The 25,985-nt window shown below is 47.2% G+C and overlaps 1 protein-coding gene and 1 pseudogene across 1 annotated transcript in view; one reads left to right on the plus strand and one right to left on the minus strand.

The window, feature by feature from the left end:
* The window catches only part of LOC121837368, a 77,931-nt pseudogene extending 76,288 nt beyond the window's left edge, over nucleotides 1-1,643 (plus strand).
* LOC8033539 (ras-related protein Rab-27A) overlaps nucleotides 1-25,985 on the minus strand; it is a 197,046-nt gene that overhangs the window by 136,388 nt on the left and 34,673 nt on the right. The window lies entirely within an intron of this gene.

Here is a 25,985-nt window from a genome sequence, read left to right on the forward strand (position 1 = left end):
GACTGATCCGTTTCCCACCCCTACCCGGACAACTATTTTTGGAAATGACTGAGGACCCTACGCGGATTATCTCTGGGAGGGGGGAGAACAATTGTCATTGTTCGCAAAATCGCGTCGAGGACCGTTCCACCAGGGGCCTTAGTTCGACCTACTTCCCCTCCTTCATTTCCCGAGAATGTCCAGCAGAAAAGCTCGAATGGAAGGCACTTACCAGCCCTATTTATCACAGTGGAAGATAACACAGAGAGGGTACGCAGTATGCGTCAGAAAAAGTAAGCGGACACTTTTAAGAGGGGCCAGAAAACGTCGAATGCAAAACCGTAAAAACATAGGTAGAGAATCGCGCTGAGCGGGTTTTCACAGTTCAAGAGAGTGGCAGAAAATGTCTAGCTGATAGCGGGCGCGAGGGTCGCACCAGCCGCATTAGCATCAGCAACATAGCGGCGGCCAAAGAGCGTTTTTTGGAAAGGTGTAGAGGAAAAAAGAAAAAGTAAAATAAAAAGAAAAGCGCTCTTGTGTATTGTGGACACAAAAAATATGCCCGGTGCGAAAAAGTAATTAGGTAATTTAATTACAATTACCGTCGCTGCAGTAATTCATTACATTACTAAATTACCTGCTACAAAAAGTAATGAATTACATTACTAATTACTGGAACAAGTAATTAAATTACTGTAATTTCATTACTGTAATTACATTACTGCCAGCTCTGCTTACCACGCATTTTCTTCAGGTTGGTCTTTCGTACAAAACTGTGGCTCGCCACAAAGTTAGACGTGTTTTGTCGGTACCGTGCCCCTTTGACCTTGCCGTGCGTTTTTTTATATTCGAACTCTCTTTATGCTGTTTCTGTCCTTTGCTACGTGGCGTCTATTGTTATGAGAATGTTGCTGACTGTATCTGGAGATGTCGAGGTGAATCCAGGCCCATTTACTCAGGAACAGGTGCACAGAATGCTAGAGGTAATGGAAATGCTGCCGAGCATCAAAATGAAGCAAGAAGCGCTACTAACAGAAATTACAACCATCAAGCAAAAGCAGATAACGGTAGAAGAAAAGCTTACGTCGCTTTCTATGACGCTTGATTCCCTCAAGAATGACGTTGCCTCATTAAAACCACTTGAAACTGAAGCAAAGAAAATGCAAGCCACGACGACGGCACTTACTGAACAGTTGGGACAATTAGCCACCAGTCACGATGATCTGGAAAATCGCTCCCAAAGAAACAACTTAATCTTTTATGGCGTTGCCGAGGGAACAGGCGAGACGTGGGAAGTGTCGGAGGCAAAGATTGCGCAAGTGTGCGACGAACTTCTCGGATTTAAACTTGAGGGTAGTCATGTTGAACGTGCTCATCGTCTCGGCCGGTTACAAACAGGAAAGTCAAGGCCAATCACTGTGAACTTCCCATCCTTCAAGGTTAAACAAGGAATACTGTCTCAAGCCTTTAAGTTCAGGAACAGCAGAATTGCAGTTGGAGAGGACTTCTCTGATAACGTCCGTCATGAAAGAAGGAAACTTCTAGAATTTGTCAAATCCCCAAAAAAAACTAAATTCCAACTGCGTTTTAACAAACTGGTTATCGGTCAAAGAACCTATTATGTTGACTCAACAGACATGTGCTTCAAAGAAAAAGCTGCATAGCTACCGGCCCGGCATCCCTTGAATCCTGTAGTCAAGAGGACCGAACTAGTGAACGAACATGATGTATTACTTCTGAACTGCCGAAGTATTAAAAATAAAGTTGATGACTTTGCAGAATTACTTGATTTGACTAGGCCTAGTATAGTAATAGGTACAGAATCTTGGCTTGATGAAACGATCAGTGACGCGGAAGTGTTTCCGTCTGACTATGTTGCTTATCGACAGGACAGGAAGACCATGGCGGTGGCGTATTCCTGTTGATTCATAGAAGCCTACAAAGCATCCCCATTGATGTTTCGGAATACTCATTTGAATCTGTCTGGTGTAGACTGTCCTTGCGTGATGGTAAATTTCTTCTTATCGGTTCCTTTTATAGACCACCTGCGTCTAGCGACGACTGTATCCAAACTTTATCAAACGCCCTGTCCTCAATCTTGTACGACTATCTTGTATTGGGAGGGGATTTCAAGTTTCCAGACATACGCTGGGACGAGGGGATTCCGGTTGCCTTGAACGCATCAGTGCAGTACAGGGCGTTCGTGAACTTTGCGTCGAGTTTCGCTCTACATCAGCACGTTACATTTCCTACGCGCTTAGATGCTAGGAGAAATAGTACCTTGGATCTAATATTCAGCAATGATAGTTCTATTGTGTCATCCGTTTCTACCCTTCCTGGCATGAGCGACCATCTGACAGTAATCGGGAAAATAAAATGCGCGAAGAAACAAACGGCAAATATGCCTTCGAGGAAAATTCTTTTCTACGCTAAAGGTGACTACGCGAGCATAGCTGACGAGCTTTTTTAATTTTTTTCCTTCGTTTAAAAGAACCAGTATCGGCGCTGATGTAGATACATTATGGATTATGTTCAAAACCAAGTTGAAAGCACTTACCGGTACTTATATTCCCTTAAAAGTTATCACACCAAGGAGACGGAAAGATAAACCATGGGTAAACAAAGAGCTAAGAACTATTGCTAAGAAAAAGAGGCGTGCATATGTGAAATATAGACAAAATGGCAATCCTGATTTTTTGGGCCGTCTAAAGGAGCTCGCAGCACTTCTTAAGAGTAAAGTGTGCTACTTTAAAACTATATATCACAATTCCCTCGGTGATAGGCTAAAACGAAACCCGAAGGAATTCTGGAAGTGTGTGAAAACATCAAAGGAAGACGTGACAGGCATTCCTCCTATCAGCGATTCGGCTCGGCTAGTTGATAATGATAAGGCGGCCCTCTTTAATACTTATTTTGAATCTGTATTTTCGTCACCTAGAGTGGGTGCCCTTTCCCCCGTTTCCACAATATTATGGTGAATTCCGCTCGCAGATCTCGAGCGCTCCAAAAGCGCTCCATTTGGAGCGCGCATATTCCGCTCGCAGATCTGGCTCAAGTTGGTCATCTTCCGCTCGTAGATCTCTGGCAGCGCCCGCTCCACGGAGCGCCCCAAACTCCGCCGAACTTGCTCTGCGGGATTTCACGGATCTCTCCGGAAGCTGACAGAGCGGCCCACGTGACTTCCGTCTAAATCGGCGGTGCGCATGCGCGGCGAGGTTGGAGAGATCGGCGGGCCGGTCGGGTCGTGGAGTTGGATCTGTTCGGGTGCGTCGGTTGTTTACTCTGGATTGTGACGGCTCGAACGCTTTTACCTCGCGTAGATCAGGGATAAAAAGTCTGGAATGTGGAGCGTGGCAAACCGTAAGCGCTGACGTCTGTGATCGTGAGAGGAAGAACGAGAAAAAGAACGTCAGAAAAGCCGGAGGCAGACGCAAGGTTAGGCCTATTCATTCTGCAGCCAGTGATTGTTTACCTTTTTACACTGCATTCCGTCGGCGTTTTCCCGTGAAATAAAGCAAGAAGTGGTTAGGCAGCGACCGCGCAAGTGATGGTTTGTTACCTCTGTGTTTGTTAAAATCGTACTACAAATCTGAACTCCATGCTGGCAATCGCTGTCCGTGCCCCGCCGCTTCGAGGCGGCCGAAAGGTATGTGACGGTGCCGAACGCGGACGTCTTCGTTATTTGTGACATGGGCGCCGCGGTACGTATAATTTCGCCCGGCCTGTGTCGCGTGTTACTCCTGCAACTAAGCAGTGACAGTCGTCACTAGTCGTTGGAAAGATCAGCCGGCTGAGGCGTTCGTGGGCTGGTCAAGTTCGAGCAGCGGCCATTTTGTACGGCGGAGGGAGAAGGAGTGGGGAGGGGTGTGGGGGAGGTCGCTCCGAAAGTGCAAGTTTATCCTCCCCTCGTCGATTCGGAGCGGGTCCCACGGAGCGGAATTTTGCCTCCCTCGCGGATTTTGGAAAGCGCTCCAGATGTACGAGTGGAATTCACCATTAGAAGATGGCATGCCTGACATCGAACTAAGCCAGGACGGGATTTTGAAACTGATAAATGGCTCGAATGCAAACAAAGCTACCGGACCGGACGGATTGCCTTGCCGCGTACTTAAAGAGTGTTCTGGAATTTTCTTATTTTTCTTGCACGTGTTATTTGATAGAGCTTTGTCCTCTGGCAGCCTGCCCAAGGAATGGAAAACAGCCCATGTTGTGCCGGCTCACAAAGGCGGGAAAAGAAACAAAGTAGAAAACTATAGATACTGTGTGTATGCTCAAAAATATTAGAACATATAGTTTACAGTAGCCTTGCGAAACATCTTGACAGAAATATTTTTTTCATTCCCATTCAGCACGGATTCAGAAGTGGTTTTTCATGTGACACTCAATTAGTAGAATTCTATCACGATATCGCTTATTCGTTTGATAAACGTGTGCAGGTAGACTGCATCTTTCTGGATTTCCAGAAAGCATTTGACATGGTCCCTCAGAAATTAGTTTTGCAAAAAGTGAAATCAGTGAACGTTCCAGATGTTGTTCTTAACTGGCTCACCGACTATTTAACAAATAAAAAAGAAGCTGTATTGATTAACGGAGTAACGTCAACTTATTTAGATGTAACGTCGGGCGCCCCCCAGGGGTCCGTGTTAGGACCGCTCCTATTCTTAATATTTATAAATGATATTTCTGCAGAAATTAGATCAAACATTCGTCTATATGAGGACGACTGTGTCCTATACAGTGACATCAAGTCGGAGGCAGATTGCCTGGTGCTGCAAGAGGACATTGATCGCATTTCAAGATGGTGTGCTCAATGGAAAATGATGTTAAATATTAATAAATGTAACCTGATGACTTTCCCTAGGAAACGTCAACCAGTTAATTTCTCATACATGATTACCGATGTTTCGCTAGAAAAGGTTGAAGGAGTAAAGTATCTCGGCGTCCACTCCTCCCCCAGTCTTTCTTGGAGCTCACACATGCACTGTTTTGCGATTTTTCTTTCTTTTTTTTTAGGTTATTGATTTCTGTGCTTCTTTTTTCTATTGTGGTTGATGTGAATGGAGGGGCTCGTGCCTCTTTTTGCGACACTCAAACTCTTTTTTTTTTTGTCTCGTGTTTGGCTGATTTTGTGCAAGTGTATATTCACCTGTGAGCTTGTGTTTCTGCTTATTTGTACATTGTGTACACAAGTACCAAGACATCTTATACGCAAATGTGCTATACCCCCCCCCCCCCCCCCCCCCCCCCTGCTATAATGCATCTGGCGCTGCGGAGTAAACTGAAATAAATAAATAAATAAATTGAGCAGAGAAATTGCGGCACTCACCTTAACGCTGAACCGGTTTGTCAGCGGGGACACCGGTGTAAAATCACCATGCACCAAGTCATTTCCCTCGCTAAACTTAGCAGCTAAATGACGTCACGTGACCTATACATAGTTTCAACGTCCCTGCTAAATTTAGCGGGAAAATTGAAAAAAAAAAGAAAGAAACGTCCTTCTTCACTTTTCGAAAAAAAAAAAAAACTGTTTAATGTCTTCTACACAAACTGAGATGATTGCTTCCTAAATAAGGCGTCTGGTCCCATTAGGGGACTTCGAAGATTAAGGTCGCTGCCGATTTTTTGTTGTCTATTTTCTTTTTGAAGGGAGTGAGCGGTGCTAAGCCACCAGAACAAAGCATAGGGATAAGAGGAGAATGCGTCATGCGGTTTCGACACGGAGACTCGTTAAAAATGAATTGACGCACGAAAGAGGGACGATCGTCCGCTCTCTGTTCTTCGTCTCCCATTTGGAGCGCGTTATCCGTCCCAGAGAATCTGGTCAGCTCTTCTCTCACATTCCCGATACTGGCTGTGAGAGAGCCCTCGCGCACTTCAGCGTTGGAGGTTTTGAGATTTAGGGGGAAGCCCTCTATCGTTCGGCAGCGTTTTCTTGAGACGAAAATGGACTCGCGGAGTTTCATTTGAGGGAAAGAAGAGACGATTAAGGTTAACGGACGGACGGACTACATCAAATAGCGGTCATCGCCGTGTGAACGAGAAGAGAAAGCGTTCATTGTTTTCTTTCTTTCCACGCTCAGGCTGCGGCATTTGCTGAAGAGAGTGAACGGAGAAGATATGCCGCTAAGACGTCTTGTATCGATCAGATTCAAATAGAGCGCCCAGATTTCAGAGAGGGAGCAACTCAACCCATGGAGAGCGTTTGTACTTTAATGGCGGACGCCGCCCGCGCACATGGGTCGCAACTGCGCATGCGTTGCGTCGTCGCGGAGCTAGGAGGAAAGCGACCGGAGAGGAGGAGACGCTCGCAGACGATCGACGCTTTCGTCACCTTCTTTCAGCTCCTGTTCCAAACGCGGCCCATGAACCACGTGATTCCGACCGGGCAGTTGGAAGCGCTTTGAAATCCAGGGACACTAGCTTCAACCGGGACCAAACACTCCCCGCGCCCTAATTAAATAACAGTGACGTCGATCGAGTTAGGCGTCCGCGGTCTTCCAAGAACTAATGCCGTTTCTTGTCCACCGAGCAAGTAGAGGAAGAGAAAGCGACACTCGGATGAAGCATAATCGGCTGCTACACATAGAACTGCAGACGTTCGCAGATTTTTTGTCGAGAGAAAAAAAAAAATGAGCACGTGCATTCCTTTCGGAAACCCCCCTATAATCCGTCTGAGAGTAACTTGGCAAACAGCCGAGTCTACTGTCTCAGTCTCTCAGTCAGTCAATAAGCGTGGCTCGCAATGATGTCGAAACCACGGGCGGGAGAGAGAGGAAAGCCACTTTTCTACGAGTTTTGACTGACCGCTAGGGGGCGAAAATGGACGTCCGGGACCCACAAAAGAGGGTCCGCGTAATAGCAGTAGTAGGCGAGTTCCTCCTTCTTGGTTACGCCCCTTTGGTCGCGTGCGACTCGAATACGTCAGAAAAATGAGCGGATTCTCACGAGGCTGTTTTGAAATTTCCGGAATGAAAATGCGATTGTGCATTAATAAAACAAACAAAAACCGTCCACACAAGAAAAGAAGATAAATTTTAGCAAAAATTTACTGTAACTTTTCGCTATCTGGATAATGGAACTGGAAATCTATCTGGATTCTAACTGGATTACAGGTTTTCAGAAATTAATGCCTCGTCTACAATGTGGGTTTCAAGTTTCCAGGAAGGAATCCAGATAAGATTTCCAGCTCCATAATCTATATAGTGAAAACTTATACTGGGTTCCTCGATAGGGAGAGCTCGCCAAAAAGAAGTTTTTGGGCGGAGAGCGCCAAATTCTACACATGCCAACGTTGTCGACGCACCATACGAGATGTCCGCATCAACCATCATAAGAAAGGAAATAACGAGAACACTGAAATAGATGGGGCGTTTTGTAGGACAACTTCAGAACCTTTCCTTCGTTATAACGGTTTTCTGAGCGATGAGCGATGGGGCTGCTGTCGATACATTGCCCGCGGATGATTGGACGCGAGTGCTTTTCGCCAGGGAATTCGAGTTCTAACCTGACATATAACGCAGTAAATAACCCTTGCCGAAAAAAAATATATATATAGATATATATATAAGGACGGCACTAGAACACATCAGTCAGGGACGCATTTCAAGCACCACAGTAAGGCCGGCATTCAGTGCTTCTTCTTAATAATAATAATATATATATATATATTTATATATTGTTATTATTAAGGAGCATTAAATGCAAGCCCAACTGTGGTGCCTGAGACGGGTCCCTGACTGATGTGTTTAGCGCGTCTTAAAAAGTGGTCCCTCGATTTTCGCCTGATGACGGCATAGAAGTGTCATGTCTCTCCGGCCGCGACCCTGGCTGTGTTCAAGCAGCGGTGGTAGATGTGGCAGACGCCTGTTGTGCAGCACGCCGCTCCCCACTTCGACAGTCCACGGAAGCTTCAGCATCCAGGAGTTGGAACGACGCGACGACATCGACACCCGCGTCCGTTCCTACTTTTCACCGGGACTTCCAGTACCAACCGCCAGGATCGCGACGTCCAACAACCTGACACCGACACTTAGCTGTAACGACATGTGTTTCCACTTCGAGACCGCTTTCGATGTAACGTAGGGATAAAACGCCAAATACACCCGGCTAAGACGCGTTCGAGGCGCCGTACTTCAGTGGTCCCACGGTTTTGCGTCGCACCACACCGACGCCTCGGTGATGCCGGCTCGGAGACACTGGGGAGGATCTGGCCATTCTTGGCGAGACCACACAGCTAGTACATCATACAAAAGACAGCCTGTAGACACTGTCTCGTGCTTTGTATGACCTTGGTCGTAAAAAAAACTCTCTTGAGACATGTTCGAAGCATGCAACATGAAGCGATACTCGAACATGCTTGAGACGTGTCTCCAGACCATTCTGCGGTCATCGTGTCTGCAAAGAAACTCCGTGTCTTTCGTATGGCGTATGAGCTTGACCGCGGCTTTATGTGCGGACACTATACCGCTCCCCGCGTGTGGGCCGAATCCCTGACAGACCGGTGTCGAGACTCGTCAGGAAGCAGAGTCGGTCAAACCTCTTTGGGACCGACAGCGGAAGTTCTTCCCTGCCAAGCTCGGTTAAGCGTGTAGTCGGCAACCTTTTCTCCGAGGGAGCGCAGGTAATGCGAGTAACCGCGAACTGGCTTTTTTGATGTCATTAGGCTGTGCCAAACCTACAGTGGGACCCAGGTGGGTTGAGCCAACAGCACCTAATAATCATGGCCCTGCGGATATCCTTCTCTTCCTCCATGGAACAGTCAAACGCCGCAGTCGAGAAGACGACGAAGGATTGGACTCCGATCGTGTCAGACAACAATGCCGAAAATCAGACTCCACGAGAGAGAACAAAATATGAGCGATGATACCGAGGACGCTGAATCTCACATCGCGGAATCCATGGACGCCGATTTTAGGACTGCGCACAGCAACAAGGCAACAAAGAGACGTAAAAAACAACTGACGCCAACTCAAACTCATCAGAAGGGACTATCCTCTCCACTCAAGGTCACCAAACAGGACTCACGGTCGTATTTGCTTCAAAGGACTCCACAACTGTCCTAACAACGCTGAATAGCGCCAACTTGACACAAGCTCTAGAGAATTCCATCCGATCCTGTGTAGTCCTAGTTAGATAAAACGCTCGTTTCAACGTCATCGCCGTTGACACACCGGAACGGACAAGCGACAAAAACACTCGTCCAACTCAAAAAGCTTGTGCGGCATCGCCGTCAGACCCTATGAACCATACAATAACTCATTCACTGTTGGAATGATAAAATATGTCTCCGAAAATATAACGAACGAAGAACTGCAGTCATAGCTTCGAGCCAGCTGCCCAATCACCAAGGCACGAAGTCTGGGAACCTCTAGAATCGTTCGTGTTGTGGTTTCCTCGCCATGTCTGTTAACTTCCGTCACCCTGGAGCATGGAAGCAGAGCTTTTCAAAGACCGCCCCATTCAATGTTCCAAGATGTGGAGGCTACGGACATCGCGCAGCTGTATGCCGACGAATCGCAGCAGATATAACGTTCGTGCGGCTGAAGACCACAAAACAGAGGAATGCAACGCGAATCCAAGATGCGCTAACTCTGGAGGGCCGCATTGTTTTACATCTACGCTCTGCCCGAATGTAAAGGAGGAATGCTGCATAAACAACTACCGATCAGAGAAGAAGTTTGATGACATCACGGCTCGTGAAGTAGTGCGCTCAAAAGGTGAACCCACCCAGACTGTGCAGTCGACAGTTGAGAACATCGATCCCTCCACGAAGCCTCGGGAGAAAACGAATATTTTTGTACTCGTTGTCTGAGCCAGCTCTCCTCGAAGTTTACCACCTGATCGAAAGAAGCCAGCTTTGACCCCCACGCACGTGCAGCAGAACTACGCCGCTACGATTCTAAAGAATCCTACAAATAAAGCCAAAAACCGCACACCACCACAAAACCTTTTCCGCTCCAAAAAGATGCAGGCAGTGGACCCACAAAAATCTACCGCATCACAAAATACACAATCAAACGACGACAACGAAAGGAAGGCATCCAATCATCGCCCAGCAAGAGATTCGGAGAGAACTACAGGGCAACTCCTCGAAGCCGTATCAGAAGTCATACGTGGCGTTCTCCTTCGGTTTACGTCGCATCTTGCATCAGTTGCGATACAACTCCTCCATATTTTACTAGCCCCCATCAGATCATAATGCCCAGCTAAACATTCCATTTATCCAAATATGGCCTCTTATTTTCATGTCGTCCATAAGCAATTTTGATTTATGCACAATCATTCGGAGGAACGATCGTAGTCTTCATTCAAAGCTAATCACCCATCTGTTAGGGAAACGTAGGTAAAATGAGGCGCAAGGCAAAATGTGACAGTTTGCCGTTTAGCGCCATTCCTCTCCTAGACTAGCAATCGGCGTACGTTCAAACTTCCCATAGAGGTGCCGTGCCCTGTACCCTTTGCATGTGCGAAAATTGAGGGCTATCGGCTAGAGTGTTCCGGAGAAAACTAATGCGGAGTTAAGGTTGACGTATTTACCAACCGCCATAATAACACAATATTCAGCGAGAGGTTTCGCTTCGAGTAGTGCGCCCCGGTTTTCACCGACTACTCTGACAAGGCAAGCTTTAATTTTATTGGTATTCTTTATTAGCTCCACGGGGATCAAAATTGAGCAATTTGTAGTTGCGTTTTTTTAACGAAATAATTATTTACGTAACGGGCCTCGCACGGCACAATTAAAACACGACAATCTGGAACTCTATGACGTGCATGTTAATAACGCACGAGTATCCTGGTTGTTTCTGAGCCATATAATTTTTCTCCCGGTGAATAAAATAGTTCCAAAGTATATAAAAAAAAACTATAAAAATTAAAGACGTTTACAACTCTCTGTAATACGAAATTAGAGCGCAGCTCTTGAGGTATTTTTATTTTGCGATATGCCGTGCTAAACAATTGGGGGAAAAAAATATATATATACATGGCATTCCGGGTACTTCCGGTCGCCATGACAGTGGGCAGAAATCTTTTCCGGTTCGGGTTTTGTTTACATGTTTTTCAATGGCAACGCGTTCAGCAGGTTTTGTTCGTTCGGTTATTCTGCCCACATATTTTGCGTTTTCTGGGTGTTTACCATTTACGAGGATGCCGCAGAGTTTAACAGTCGGCTTCACAATTTTGTTTCTGTATATTTCTGCGAAATGACGCCGCTGGACGTAAGTGCGTCGATTGCCTGACACAGGCAACTATGGGAGGGAGCTCTTGCGAGTAGCTCCCTGTGCTTCAGCATTTTATATTACCGTTTAGTCAGTTTAGTCTTCTGAACATCAGGTCACAGGGAAGATGCCACAGTGTTGTGCAGTTGGCTGCACAATGCAGGCCGGGACCAATAGACTGTCAAAAGTTAAATTATTTAGATTTCCGAGGAACGAGGGACGCCGCCAAGCTTGGGCCGTCGCTGTTAAACGCGTTGGGTTTGTGCCCAATAACGATACAAGGATTTGCAGCAAGCATTTCACAACTGGTAAGTACGAGTGCTATGTATACTTGTAGAGAAGATTACCGCTTTATTTTGTAAAGCTGCCACGTCCTCAGGCCTTCGCGAGCAGCGCAGCCATAAGTTTCGTTTTGTTTCAACTTCCTCTAGGATCACCATCTGACGATCCCAATAACCCAGACTGGGTGCCACACATCTTTGCTCATCGGGCTTCTTCATCACGGCGGAGCCCTGCTGCACTGCGGCGGTATCATCGTGCGTCGTCACGGATGCGACCCGAAGTGGCCGACGCGCCTGACGCGGCCGGTGCCCCCGACGCGCCCGATGCACTAATGGATGAGGAAGAGATCACAGGTGTGTCGTGCGAAACAGATTTGTCTAGCGCTGACATTGACACTCTTCTGGAAGAAAATAGGAGGCTGCAAATGGAAAATCAAGCTCTCTAAGAAGAAACAAAAACTGTGTATGGTAACGTCGACCTCAAGAATGACTCGGAGGTGGAGTTCTTTACAGGATTACCAAGCAGCGGAATGTTCTGGGCTCTGCTCCATTACATTCTGGCACTCTACACTCCAAACTTCAGTGCCAAGATACCGCACTGGAGCCAACTCCTGATGGTGTTGATGAAGCTCCGCCTCGGCCTCCTCAACAAGGACCTCTCGTCCAGGTTTGGAATTTCTCCTGGAACTGTATCAAAAGTCTTCCATGCCTGGATTAACATCCTCAGTGTTGAGCTGTCTCCATGCATTCTCTGGCCTAAAGCGGACACAGTTAGACAGCGGCTCCCAAAGCTGTGCAAGGTACCAATGCTGCGGAACCTTCGGTGCATCATTGATTGCTCGGAAATCTTCATAGAGCGACCATGCACCTTTAAGGCAAGGACGCAAACATTCTCGTCCTACAAACATCATAACACGGTAAAGTTCTTAATCGCCATTTGTCCAAGTGGAGGGATCTGTTTCATTTCTAAATGCTGGGGTGGGAAGGTGAGCGATCTGGAGCTCACAAGACACTGTGGGTTTTTGGACTTCATTCAGAGCGGGGACCTCGTGATGGCCGATAGGGGATTTCCCATTGAAGAACTTCTAGCTATTCGTGGGGCTTCCCTGATAGTCCCGGCCTATACACGAGGGAAGACTCAGCTAACACGCCAAGAAGTTGAAGTGTCCCGAAGGATCTCCAGTGTTCGGATACAAGTCGAGAGAACCATTGGTCAGCTGAAGAAGTTCCACCTCCTGCAGCGCATCATTCCTGTCTCACTTCTGAAAAAAAGGGGGGACAGGGGCATGGCAACGATTGACAAAATCGTCGTTATATGTGCTGCCCAGGGGCGGATCCAGACCTCCATTTTGGGGGGGGCGGTTCCTCGGCGTAAAACGGGGGGGGGGGGGGGGGGGGGGAGTGTTTATATTTTTTGTGGAGTCATCGTTTTACTAAATTCTGATAACATCATATAGATTTTGAGAGCTTTTGTATCGGTTTACCTGTAGGGGATGAACTCTTTGAACTTTCTGTGGCTATGCACACCAAGGCACACGCTCCCGTACTTTTGACTGCATAGCCTCAGAAAGCTGGGCATCTGGCCAACGCAATGTCTCTGCTCGTGCGGAAAATCACGTGCAATTGCAAGCTTACCAAAGCTATATTCACGTGCACGCCATACGTGCCTGCTCGTATGGGGCACCAGTCAGGACGCTACACTGTAGCGTCCTGACTGTAAATTTGATTGTAAAATTTACGGTCAAATACCAGGCAGCTGATGCTGCCAAACTTGTACAGTAAAAATAACGGTGCACTGTAAATCTGGTTTACGATAAATTTAAACGGGGACCGTAGAAATCTACGGTCGGCCTTCAAATTTGCGGTAAAAAAAATTTACAGCGCGCCGTTATTTTTACGGTGCAATTTAAACGACGAGAAAGGTGGTAGTATCCAGGTTCATAACATCATTGTATAGTGATGCTATGAACTCAATAATGTTATGAACCTCGACTGAACCAAGCACGTTTTGAAGGCTTTCAGCAAGTTGGCCGAACATGTATTGTTTGTACAAGAAATGCCGACGTTGAAATTCATAAATGGTTTTTTGAACTGTTGATACCGGCATAAGAAGCGTTCCGTTGAACTTCAGGTACAAAAAAAAAAAAAAAAGGTCGTATTTTACGGCCTTCCTTTTTTCTCCTGCAGACAGAGACATTAACACGTCGTAGTTATCATTAGGGGATTGCATCACGTTAACAGCACCGTCTTCATTAGAATCCGCACTAGTCGACCGAGTCGAAGAGTCCTCAACCTGAAGCGGGCCTGCAGGCGATGCGCCGTCGCCCAAGAAACCCGTCACTCGTCAATGCGCCCAGTTCAAATGTGCCGTGATCGAACTATGATTTCACACCTTCTGACAGTTGGAGCACGAACACGAAAACAAAATGCTGTCGGTGATGTGGCCTTTTAGATGTTTTAGCAAAGCCTTCCTTGTGTAGCACTCCTCTAGGGGTCCCTATCATTTCGTCGAAACTCGCTTCGTGGAATTACGTTTCGTGGACAACTTTTCGTGGACACACGTTTCATGGACACACGTTTCGTCGACACTGTGACATTTCGTCGACAATCGTTTCGTCGACAGCACCACCGTAAAACGTTTCGTCGACAAACTTTTTTTTTGCTGTTCCGAAAGGAATGCCGGAAAGTTAAGGTACAAGCGCTTGTAAAAGATGACAAAGACAATGCCTAGCGCAGTTGCTCTCCAAGGTGAGCAACTGCGCTATCCTCTCGCTCTCATCCGTGCCACATGAAATAAGTAAGGGCGCGCAGGACTTCGCGCGCGGCCTATTCAGATATTTGCAAGTTCCGATGCCCGTTTACGGAACCGAAAGTTACTGGAAGACAACAAAAAACGGTGGAGAAAAATATGCGTAGGCGCAAAAGAAAACTTCGTTCCAATGGTGGGTTGCGGAAAAGGGCGTAAACACTGATTTTTTTTTCTTTATATTGGTTATTTTTAAACAAAAATACAACTTGCAGCTTTTTATTGCAACATTACAACCCTAATATTTCACTTGAAATTAAACATGTTCATTACCCTCAATTAGTCAAAAGGAAAAGTGATGCGGTGTTTTACTGGCTACTGCGGCTTATACGCGAGAAAACTGTTTAGTCGCACTGGTTTCATCGTCATTTATTTTTAAGGGCCGTCTAAAAAGGACATTACATAATAAGGGGGCTGTCAACAATGTCAAATAAAAATAAATAACAAAAACACGAAAACCAGTAACACTCGCACTACCGCGAGCACGCTGCCCGCGAGTAAACCTAAAAAGAAGCTACATTGCAATTCAAAAACAAAAAAACACGAGAATTGGTAACATATAAATAAAACATTACATGAAGTTTAGTCTTATTACACGAAGTAAACCATAGTTGATATCAAATAAAAATAAATGGCTTGCTCTTTATGTTTATACAGCCTTGATGGAGCAACGGGTAATCGGTCTCTTAGCTGTAGATGAGAAATTTGGCCACTGCGGTACAACCGCTAACCTGGGGTTTTTAACGTGCATCACGCAGTAGTGATCACACGAACGCGTGCCGGTACGAAACTCATCCAGATCGAAACGGGCGGGGGCGGCGGGGATCGAACCCAGGAGGTTCCCAGCGCAAGCTTTCGCTCCACGCTCCGAGCTGAGACGCGTTAGCCCACTCGGCCACTTCCTCCCTTTGATATCAAATGTGCAACTTAATGTATTATATAGCTTCTCTCGAGCGGCCGCCACATCCAAGGCCTCGGAGGCGGTAGATGCCACTAGACGAGATCTGTCGGCAGCAGCCGACTGGTCCTCACACGCAACATTCAATTGTTCTTTTATCGATGCCAGCAGACAGATACCTGGGGTAAGTTCGTGGCCCAGCTCTTTGCATAAAGGAGCGGCTTCCAAATCTCATGTTCTTTGGTCACATATTGGTTTATGTGCCTGCAAAATTTTATTACAGACATAACATATGCAGAACTATAGTGTTATTTAATATCCAGAAGCTAAATATGCTAAAGTCTAAAAATCGTATGCGGTCTGGTAAGTACAGTACGTTAAATACCCGGTGTTTTGAGGAGGAAACAACCGTGTTTTATCGCCGTAAAGTAAACTAGGCGTAGCCGAATGCTCAGTTTCTTTCAAAGTTTACTGCTTGCGGCTGAGCTCAGATGCCAATTCGCTTAAAAACCGATTTTATGCCATTTTCAACGGTAGAAAGGCTGTGTGCACCGCAAACAGGCCTCGCTTTTCATTCAATTTTTTTTTAAGAGCCTCAGTGTTTTGACGTGTGGGCTATCTATGCTATGTTCCGGTGGCACTTGAGGGTCCATATCACAAGAGCGAATGACATTTTAGCGAAGGGCGACATTTGAGCGAATGGTCGTTTTAGCGAATAACGGGGGCGCGCGTTAACCCATCCGTCGCGCTGCGCTTTACGCCGCTTCGCGGCGACAGTCTGCGGCAACTCATTACAAAAATATGAACTCACTTGGCCCACCCGAAAACGCCGCTTCGCGGCGTCCGACTATTCGCTAAAGTGTCATTCGATGAAACGTGGGCGTTCGCTAAAACGTCATTCGATCAAGTGAGTGCCTCCCGCTGCCGAAAGCGTAGCCCTCAAGAGCAGCGCATCATGTTGAATGTTTTAAGAATCTAATTTGAGAAAGGAGAGTGATCGAGAACAAAACTTCCCGGCTTTGACAACGCTTCCCCAAAGGTTCGGGCAAAGACACGAGCGAAACCATACAAATCGTAAGTCCCGAAATCAGTGCGATCGGTGCCCCCCCCCCCCCCCCCCACACACACACACACAAAAAAAAAAAAAAATTAACTGAAAGAAACAATTGTTGGGGTGAGGCAAGATGGCTGCGCACTGGTTCGCCATACTTGGCCCAGTCGGCCATCTTTCATCCATCCATCCATCCAACACAAGGCCGTGCGCCGCGCAGGCGCAGAGGTCGCGAGGAGGTGCAGCTGGCGGAGCCAGGAGCTGGGAGAGCGAGCTGTCGACGAAACGTCGCAACATCTGTCGATGTAACGAGTGGGTGCTTGTTTCCACGAAACGATCTGTCGATGAAACATCGCAGTGTCGACGAAACGATTTGTCCATGAAACGTCGTTCGACGAACTGATTGCCACCGCTCCTCTAGGCATGTCTAGGCATGGTGGCAAAGTGCACTGAAAGCTTTCCAAACTCCTCGAAACAAACCAAACTTCCCTTAGGCGTACCAATGCCTATGTCTTCTCAAAATATGACACCTGAGAGCATCATATGTAACAAACTGGCGACAGCATCCTTCGTCCACACACTGAAGAATTCGAGAGCTGAAAACGTGCTCATCGAATTGCACAACCATCAAGCGAGCTTGAACAGAAACTACAAATTCTGCAAGTAAACATCTTTTAGAGTGTTGTATTTATGCCACCATTACACTATCCTTGCCAATCAAGCAGCAGATTGATGGTGAAATACCTGCCTCGAGTATCCAGTTGCCTTCCGCTCCAAATTTTCAGGTGCACGAAAATCCGGGAATGCCACAAACGAACGAGGACAAAATGGCGCGGAGACGGGGGGGAAGGCGGGAAAATGAACTGAACGTCAGCTTTTTCCACTTCTTTCCGCGTTGTCCCAACCAACGTTCCTTTCGTTTGTTTATGCTTCTAGCCAGTCGCATTGTTGCTCTACTGTTTGCTCTTCTCTTTTTTTTCCTTTTTCAGTTAAGGCAGTTACGCTCTGCGTTGGCGCGGCTGGCGCGGACAAAGAAAGGAGGTGAAGGGGCGAGAGGAGACTCTCTGGGTTCCCGCAGCTTCCGAAAGGTCAAGAGTGGTGACCAATTAGCGAAGCGCGTCTTTTCTTTCTGTTTTCTTGCTCCATGAAGTTTTGCGTTTCCCTCTCGGTTTTTTTTGCTCGTTTACGGTGCATTTCAGATAATTCCTCTTCACGGCGTACTTGTAGGTTTTATTAGCGTATAGCGCCGTAAATTTGACGGTTACTTTTTAGAGTGTATGCTTTCGAAGCTAAGCGCTTGTGAGCCCGAGCATGCTGGGCGCCGATAAAAGCTGCGCACAATGCCTGGTTACTACTACTGATTTGTCAAAAAACACCTCGACCGCACGAACACTCGTGTGGGGGAAGCTCCAAAACTAATAGATTGCGTTTGTCCAAAGTGAAGTAGGGTAAGATGGGCCAAATGAGACGCGGGGCAAAATGCGACAGTTGGAGTGAAGGCATCCAACAAAAGTTTTTGTTTAGTGCCAGCTATCACCTAGACACAAGTCTCAAGCTTCACTGAGACGTGCCTTAGCCTGTTCACTTTGCGTGAGCCATAAATGACTGCCTTTGGCAAGTCCTTTCCGGAGAAAAAGAAATGCCGATTTGAGATTGCCGAGTTTACCGCCCGTCAAAGAGGTGCATAATTCCGCGCGAGATTTCGCTTCGAGGAGTACGCCCCGGTTGGCACAGACTTTCTACCAAGGTATAATTTAATTTCATTCCTAAGTTTTATTCGCTTCATGCAGACCAAATTTGAGTGTTCAGCGTGCTTTTTTTTACGGAAATAATTATTCGCGTAACGGGATACGCGCGAGACAAAACGCGACAATGTGGCATTGTATGACGCGTGTGTCAATAATGTACCAGTTTCCTGGTTGTTCCTGAGTCATATTTTCCTCTCGGTGTCTAGGAGGATCAAAACGTACAAAAGAAAGACAACAGGGGCTTCATGGCGCATAAGTAACACTACAAATGCTCTTGAAAGTGAAGCAACAGCGTCACTCCCTTCGCGTTGCCGCCACACTTTTTGGCGTACCAAGGGATGTGTTTCAAAAGCGAGCAAAAAGACAAAAAATATAAAAAAACAATGGCTCCACAAAAAAAAAAAAAAAAATGGCGAGGCGTTTGGGGGGGGGGGGGGCGATCGCCCCCACCGCCCCCCCCCCTTGGATCCGCCACTGGTGCTGCCCTTGTAAATATGCGCAGTTCAATTTTTGGCAAGAAGAAGGATGGTGGTTCTTGATCTGTTCTTCAAAAAGCATGCAGGATCTTACAAACGCAGGCCGGCGCTACGAGTGGATGGGACCAATCAAGCGGCGTCGGTCCAAGGCGCAAGTCACTGGGCCTTTTCCGTTTACGATTGGTCCAGCGATAATGGAACACGTACAGAAACACGACGAACACCACCACGTTGGAGCGCTTCTGACTCTCTGATTGGTCCCATCAGCTCGTAGCGTCGGCTGCGTCTGAACTCGAACGAAGTATAGACCAAGTCAACTCACTGACGTTAAGCCACTGCGATGGCGCTGCTGTTGATACTGCGCATGCGCAGACGCCTCACTCCTCCCGAATTCGGAACCACTACACAATGGCGGAGCAACTGCAATGAGGAACGTGCAAGTCATTCCATAAGATAGCGAAAGTCAGAGCGCGGCCAATTCTACGAGGCGACTGGCAAATCAAACAGCGTCGAAAGTAGAACGTCGCTGCGCTCATCACCTTTTTCTGTGGGTGGGTTTTTTCCAGTGTGCCGTGGCGTTGAGGTTTTAATACGTCATTGTGCAGGGATTCCAGTGCTGCCAACAGAGGGCAGTATTTTGAAAGGCGTCTATACTATACGCTTCGTTTCACTATACTCCGTTTCGCCCTTAAGTCCGGCCGCGCACCCAACGCTCCAATCCAACAGAGTCAATCATGCCGGGTCAAAAGTGCATCGTCACGACGCTCGTCGTCTTTGTGCGTTTGATAACACGTACTAAATCAATCACTCACTCACGCACGCACACAAGAGGATCAAGGTGCATTCACCGCATACCTGATTGGTTTAGCCGGTCATAGAAAACGCGCAAAGACGACGAGCGCGATGACCATGCACTTTTGGTGCCGCTTGATCGGCTCGGTGATGTGACTGGAACGAGTCGTTTTGGAGAATCCCGTGAAGCAGCCAAAAACGCATTCTGGAGCAGCTAAATGCAACTTTTGGAGCACGAGCTTGTTTAGGGTAAGCTGGGGTATAAAATGAGACGCGGGGTGAAATGCGACAGTATGTGTTTAGCGCCAGCCATCTCCTATAGGCAACCTGCAATGCTGTTTGGTTTGGCGCCATCTAGCGACTGAAACAAGAAATATTGGGTACCCCTGGGAGTGGCGTCTGCATTGTTCAAACGTGAGCTTTTACTCTGGTGGCGCCGCTTAACCTAGTGTCTGAAGCGAGAAATACTGGGTATCCCAGGAAGCCGTGATCGCGTAACGTGCCAGTAGAGCGGAAGCTGCGGCCCTGGCGGGCCAATCGGAACGTGACTGCGTATCACCGGAGCGCGCCTCAACTCCAGAGAAGTATCAGGCTTTTCGCTGCGTCATGCTCCAATACGTTTGCGTTGCGCGCGTATACGTCGCGCATTTCGAAGCCTTCGGCACGCAATGTGGGGCTTATCGTTCACCCTTTGCCAACTTACAACGATACAGGGTATAACCGTGCGCTCTCACGCTGTTGGCGCCGCCTGGCCGTTGCCGGTTGGCTATAGACAAGGGGCCCTAAACTCGTGAAACACAAAGTTGGAGCCGAAAGTTCGCGGAGCGCGCCGATTGGACGCTGGCGACAAAAGCGCCAAGTCATCGTCGTGATTGTCCAATCGGTGCATGCGCTTTCTCAACTTCGGCCCCAACTTCGTGTTTCACGAGTTTAGGGCCCAAGCAATATGTTCAAACTTCACCGAGAGGTGCAGTGACCTGTACACTTTGCGTGTTTAAAATATGAGTGCCGTCGGCAAGAGTGTTCCGGAGAAGAAAACAAAAATGCGGAGTTGAGGTTTATTGGTACGCTGTATTAGCTTCATGCGGACCAAAATTGAGCGATATGTGGTTGCGTTTTTTAACGAAATAATTATTCACGTAACGGGATACGCGCGGGGCAAAACGCGACAATCTGGCATTGTGCGACGCAGATGTAAATAACGCGCCAGTCTTCTAGTTTCTCCTGAGCCATGTTCTTTTTCTCCCGGTGTCTAGGATGGTCCGAACGTATAAAATGAAAACAACAAAGGGCTTCACAGCGCGAAAGTGACACGAACAAAGCTCTTGAAAGTGTCAAGCAACAGCGTCCCTCCCTTCGCACTGCTGGCACACTCTTTGGCGTACCAAAGAATGTGCTTCAAGAACAAGCCAAACGACTAAAAAAAAAAGTACTACAAAAAAAAGTACTACAAAAAAAAAAAACGGTTGGGCTACAGAAGGCGCGTTCTTTCCGACAATTCAAGTTTCATGAATTTGTTTTTATTTGTACGTAACATGGAATAGGAAAAGAGAACAAGCAGGTCGGAGAGCAGCACTGCTCTAACGTCATCTCCCCACGAGGCAAAGCTGATGTTGGCGAAAGCAACCATGAACCGGCGCTCCACTGCTCAAAACCGGCGCCCCCCCCCTCCCCCCCCCCCCCCCAACACACACAAAAAAAAACCCGAAAAACAAACAAACAAGTGAAACCGAAGAGATAGATTACAATTGATCCCCCGAAGAAGCGCGCAGTGTCCCAGCGTTGTGCAGACCGTGCGATGCCACACCTCAAGAGACTGGCAGTACCTGGTATGCAAAGACCTCTGGAGCCAAGCAGCCCCACATTAAGTATTAATCGAGTGCATGGAAGTGGGCTCATGAAAAGTGCGCTGGAGCGCTCACAGTGTGTTTCAAGTGTTTTTATTCCATAAACTAAATGCATATCAGGTTTTTTAAGTCTGTCTCATTGGACCCCACTACGTTGTCTCATTTTGCCCCACAGGGCTGTGCAAAATGAGACATTACGTGACTTTTAGACATTGTAGTTTTGTTTAATATCTCGCTTGCTCCAGTTAAGCAATATTTACTGAGCATAGAGTCAAGACATCTAGGAATATCCCCATATGTTTTTTTTTGTTTTTTTTAAATATTGAAACAGGAATAAAAATTACAATTGAAATGAAAAATGTCTGCCTCGTTTCGCCCCACCTTATTGCTTGATTATCATTCATTTCACTGCAAATACTATGTTATGATTCACGGGCAGCCATGCAACTAGCGAAAGGACACTGCATTATTTGTTTAGCATCATTCCACAGAAGAATTTGATTCCCTAAAACACTCAACTACGAGCTGTTCCGTGAGCTTGAAAACCCCCGACAAAAGGCAACAATAATGCTATGTCGAGAGTTAAGGTTTTCGTAGAACAAACTTCATTCCAGCAGCCGCTTTTAGGACACAGTTTAGTTCATGGAGGACAGGGCAGAAACATCTCTGAGTGCAGGGGCGAATTCAGAGGGAGGGTCCGGATGTCCTGACCCCCCTCTTGATTTTTGCATGTGTAAACATTTAGGGCATGGAAACGGGGGAGGGGGGGGGGGGTTCCTAAACATGTGGTACGCTCACCAACATCTGACCCCTCCCCCCCTTCCCCCCCTCTAGAAGTTCCTACATCCGCCCCTGTCTGAGTGGTAAATTTAGGTATGGATCAAAGGTGGATCAAATTGTTTTATAGTGAAATAATGTTAGAATAATTTGTCGAGCACAAAATTTAACATTTCGCTGAAGTTCCCCCCTGAAGGTTGCATAAAACTAGAATCTTTAGTTGCGTTAAAAAAAAATTAAGCCTTTCATTTAATTATAAACACCAATGAGACCTCTCGGGCATTCTCGTACTAATGAGAAATGAGCAAGTGGGTAAGAAATATACCTACCTTAAAAAAAAATTCAGCTAAACTTGTTAAGGTTACTCCCTGTCATCCAATCGCCCACTGCTCCAGCTAGTTTGCTTTTAACTTTTATTGATTGCACCTTTAAACAGTTGAAAGCGTATAAAGAGATGTAAGCTGAACGCGGGATTTGATAAAATAAATTAAAGCTACAGTGCTCCCCAGGTAAACCTAATCGAGGTTATTTAAAAACTCCGTCGCTATAACGAAGTTCCCTAGAATATCAAACTCGAAAAACAAGTCATGACCAATGATGCACACAACCTGTTCAGGATATTGTAACCAATATAACTGACCGCTGTATTCGTTTTTTTTTTTCTCAAATTTTAGTTGCATGGCAAGTTGTCACGTTAGTATTCCAGACATGTAATCTTTTCTCCTCCCTTTTTCCTTCTTTTTTTTTTTCCGCTTTTTTTCAGCACTTGACGCGTGTTTGTTTAGACAGCGCCTCCGATATAGTTACACAATGCCTGTCGGCCCCAAGCACTGGCAAGCGGAAGAGAGAGGGTAAATAGCATGTGTCGCTGCCATGCAGTGGGGCCACCTAGGCGCACAAACCTGCCATGCAGTGAAGCCAACCATCTCTTCCGTAGGAGGTTCAATGATGTCGCCCCGCAGCGCCGACAGCAAGAAATCTAAATGTCCTTGACCGACAGTCTAGAGTTCGGGACCAGCTTGCTGTTTTCAGCGGAATATTACTTCTTAATTTTCCTACTTTTCACCCACACACGACCCGGTGCCAAATATTTCTATGCGCTCCGCCAAAGCCTGCCGCCGAAGCAGACGGCCAAGCGGCCAAGCGTTCTCCGCATTAGCCCTGCCCAAGCGCGGCCTGGCCGTGCTTGTCTCGTAGTTTCGGTATTTTGTCTCAGCGAAACTCGCTTGAATCAGGGTGGTCACATCCAGAAAAGTGATCCACATGTTGTTAAAAAAAAGAAAAAAAAAAACGTATATATGATATATCTTCAATAATAATGTAAATACTGCATGCTAGAAAAAAAGAAAAACGAACGTCCGCCTGGCGGCGCTACCAAGCCGTTCGTGCATGTTGCGAGGTGGAGCATCGAGCCTGGACACCTCTTGGAGAGAAGCCGACAGGAATATCGTGGAAGTTATATAAACGGCACTGGTGTACAATACCGCTCTCGAGGAGTGTGCTTCCCCTTAGAACATGGCTGCACTGTGGCGAAGCGAGATACGCAAAATCGCAATGACTACATCCCGGCTGTCGCTTCTCCGCAGTGCACATTGGCTTTAGCACGGGGAGAAGGGCACTCAACGAAGCTAACTAACCTGCCTGAACACACCAGGGACAACGGCGGAACTCCGGAGTACTGCCAGTACTCGACACGAAAATCAAATAGAATATCGCGTTATTTCGAGCGATAAAACAGCAAGTTTCAAAAATTCGTATACAAGCGCACAGTAACGATCCGGCAAATGTGGCGGAGCCTGAGCTATCTATTCCTGGGGCCCTAAACTCGTCAAACCCAAAGTTCGGGCCGAAGTTGACGGAGCGCACCGATTGGACAACCACGATGATGACTTGGCGTTTTTGTCGCCGACGTCCAATCAGCGCGCTCCGCGAACTTTCGGCTCCAACTTTGTGTTTGACGAGTTTAGGGCTCCGGTATTGAGAGAGGAAAATTACCTTTTGGTGCAACGTGGGTGCAAATTCCTCATATTCGGGTGAAAATGTAGCAGAATGTAGTGGGCTATAAGCGCTTTGGTGCAGTTTGGCGAAAAGGCGGAGCAATCAATCGCATCACCGATGGCCCCATCGGGTCGTAACATCGGTTGGGGGCGGACTTCGTGTGAAACGGATCGTTTAAGTCGGAGAGCAGCAGACGCTACCGGCCCATGGAAGCAGTCGAGCGGTGCCAGGCCCCCGGAGACACGTCGTTCGCCGTCTGTCTTTGGCGCGGGTAATAGTCGACTGAGCCTATCAAGCGCGGTGAACTCGCCGTGACGTTGCCCTTCTATACTTCGTTTCAGCTTAGGTCCGAGCGCGGCCGATGCTATGCGCCGGAGGGCCAATCAAACAGCGAAAGAGGCACAACGTCATGGCGTGCTCCCTGCAGTTGATAGAACTAGCCGGTATTCGCCGTCTCTCTGAGCGTGCTTCTCCGCCGGCTAGCCCTATAAAGCGCAGAGAGCACGCCATGACACAGAAAGCGCAGAAAGCACGCCATGACATTGCGCTTTTTGCGCTATTTGATTGGCCCTTCGGCTCATAACATCGTCCGCGCTCGGACATAAGGTGAAACGAAGTATAGTCTCTGCGTCCGCGTTGTAGCGATTTCCTGCCCTCGACAGCGTCCCGACGTTTGGTGAAACGAATTTTAGCGGGCATACAAACACGGACACACGCACTAAAAGCGCAAAGTCACGGCGCATTTTGTGCGCTCGATTGGTTTCAGCCTGCGACGGGACACGCGCAGAAAAAGAACGAACACCGCGACGTTACATTTTTAACGTGGTCAAGCAAAGTGGCATATACGGCCAGCGAGTGTTCTAAAATGAAATGCGTTTTCGGCGCGTCGGAACGTATAAAGAGGGGTACGCCAATCAAATGGCAACATTATAGAGAGCACAGATAGATTACGCACAAGAACGAGGCATCCGTGCTCGCGCCGTGATTGGTTGACGTCGGGGGTAAACAATCGCACCTGGGCGCATTCGGGTGGTAAACAAACGCACAAGGTGCTCAAGGAGCGGGCTAACTTGCACACCGTATACCTGTTTCACGTGATAGGAACCCCCCTTTTTCTTTCAGGGCTTCGCACTTTATACAGCACTGCATCATTGCAAACTATTATCTTACCTTCGTTTTTAGCCCATTTTCCCAAGCATAATCACCCACTCTCGTCTTCACTATCATCGTTGTCGTCTCATTTACTTGTACTCGCCGCTCCGTGTTTCCTCCTCCTACCCCAGCACAGAGTAGTTAGGACAACTGACTGCCTCACTGCCTTTCTTCCCATTCCTCAATCATTTGGATTAGTGTTACAGAAGTGTTGTAAGTTGGGCGAGTAGGTATGATGACATGATGAACAGAACAGCGCACACAAAGACAAGGGCAGAGAAAAGGAACATGCAGGACACACAAGCGCTGACTCGCAACTGAATTTATACACAAAAGGAAGAAAAAGAAAACGTTCTGAAAGACACGCAGGGCACGCAGCGCTTGTCACACACGACACAACACCATCTAACTACAATGTCTTTGCCCCATAGTCCGATCTAAAAACAAGGTTTCGGTTTGTAGTAGCGTCACTGATGGGTGGCTGACGCAGCAGTCCCCCAGGCTGTTGATGCAATGGGTTCCCGGACATTTCATCGAACGCCGTTTTGTCGAACGCCGTTTCATCGAAAAAATGGACGTTTCATCGAACGCCGATTCATCGAACGCCGTTTCATCGAATCGCTGACGGCCGTTTCATCGAATGTCTTTTAAATAAAAAGTGTGAAAGATGCTCGTTTATGCACGGATCGAGTGCATTTTCGTGTAATTCACCCTTTCATTGTCAGGTTTTTTCATGACCAAACTTGTAGCTGTTTCAATTTATTTTGATGCAAGTAACCCATGAGAATATTTTTACCGATTTCTACGTTTGTTTCGCACGTTGTGCTTATTTGTTCGCCCCCTCTGTATTTACCCGATGGGAGTTGATGTTATTGTAACAAATAGATAAAAATTCGCACTCCCGGTAAGAGCGCACTCCAACTCATGGAGGTCAGAAGGCGACTTAGGTTTTGCGCAGGCGCAA

This window comes from Ixodes scapularis, unplaced genomic scaffold (assembly GCF_016920785.2).
Source record: "Ixodes scapularis isolate PalLabHiFi unplaced genomic scaffold, ASM1692078v2 PGA_scaffold0__279_contigs__length_252992795, whole genome shotgun sequence".
Classification (NCBI taxonomy): domain Eukaryota; kingdom Metazoa; phylum Arthropoda; class Arachnida; order Ixodida; family Ixodidae; genus Ixodes; species Ixodes scapularis.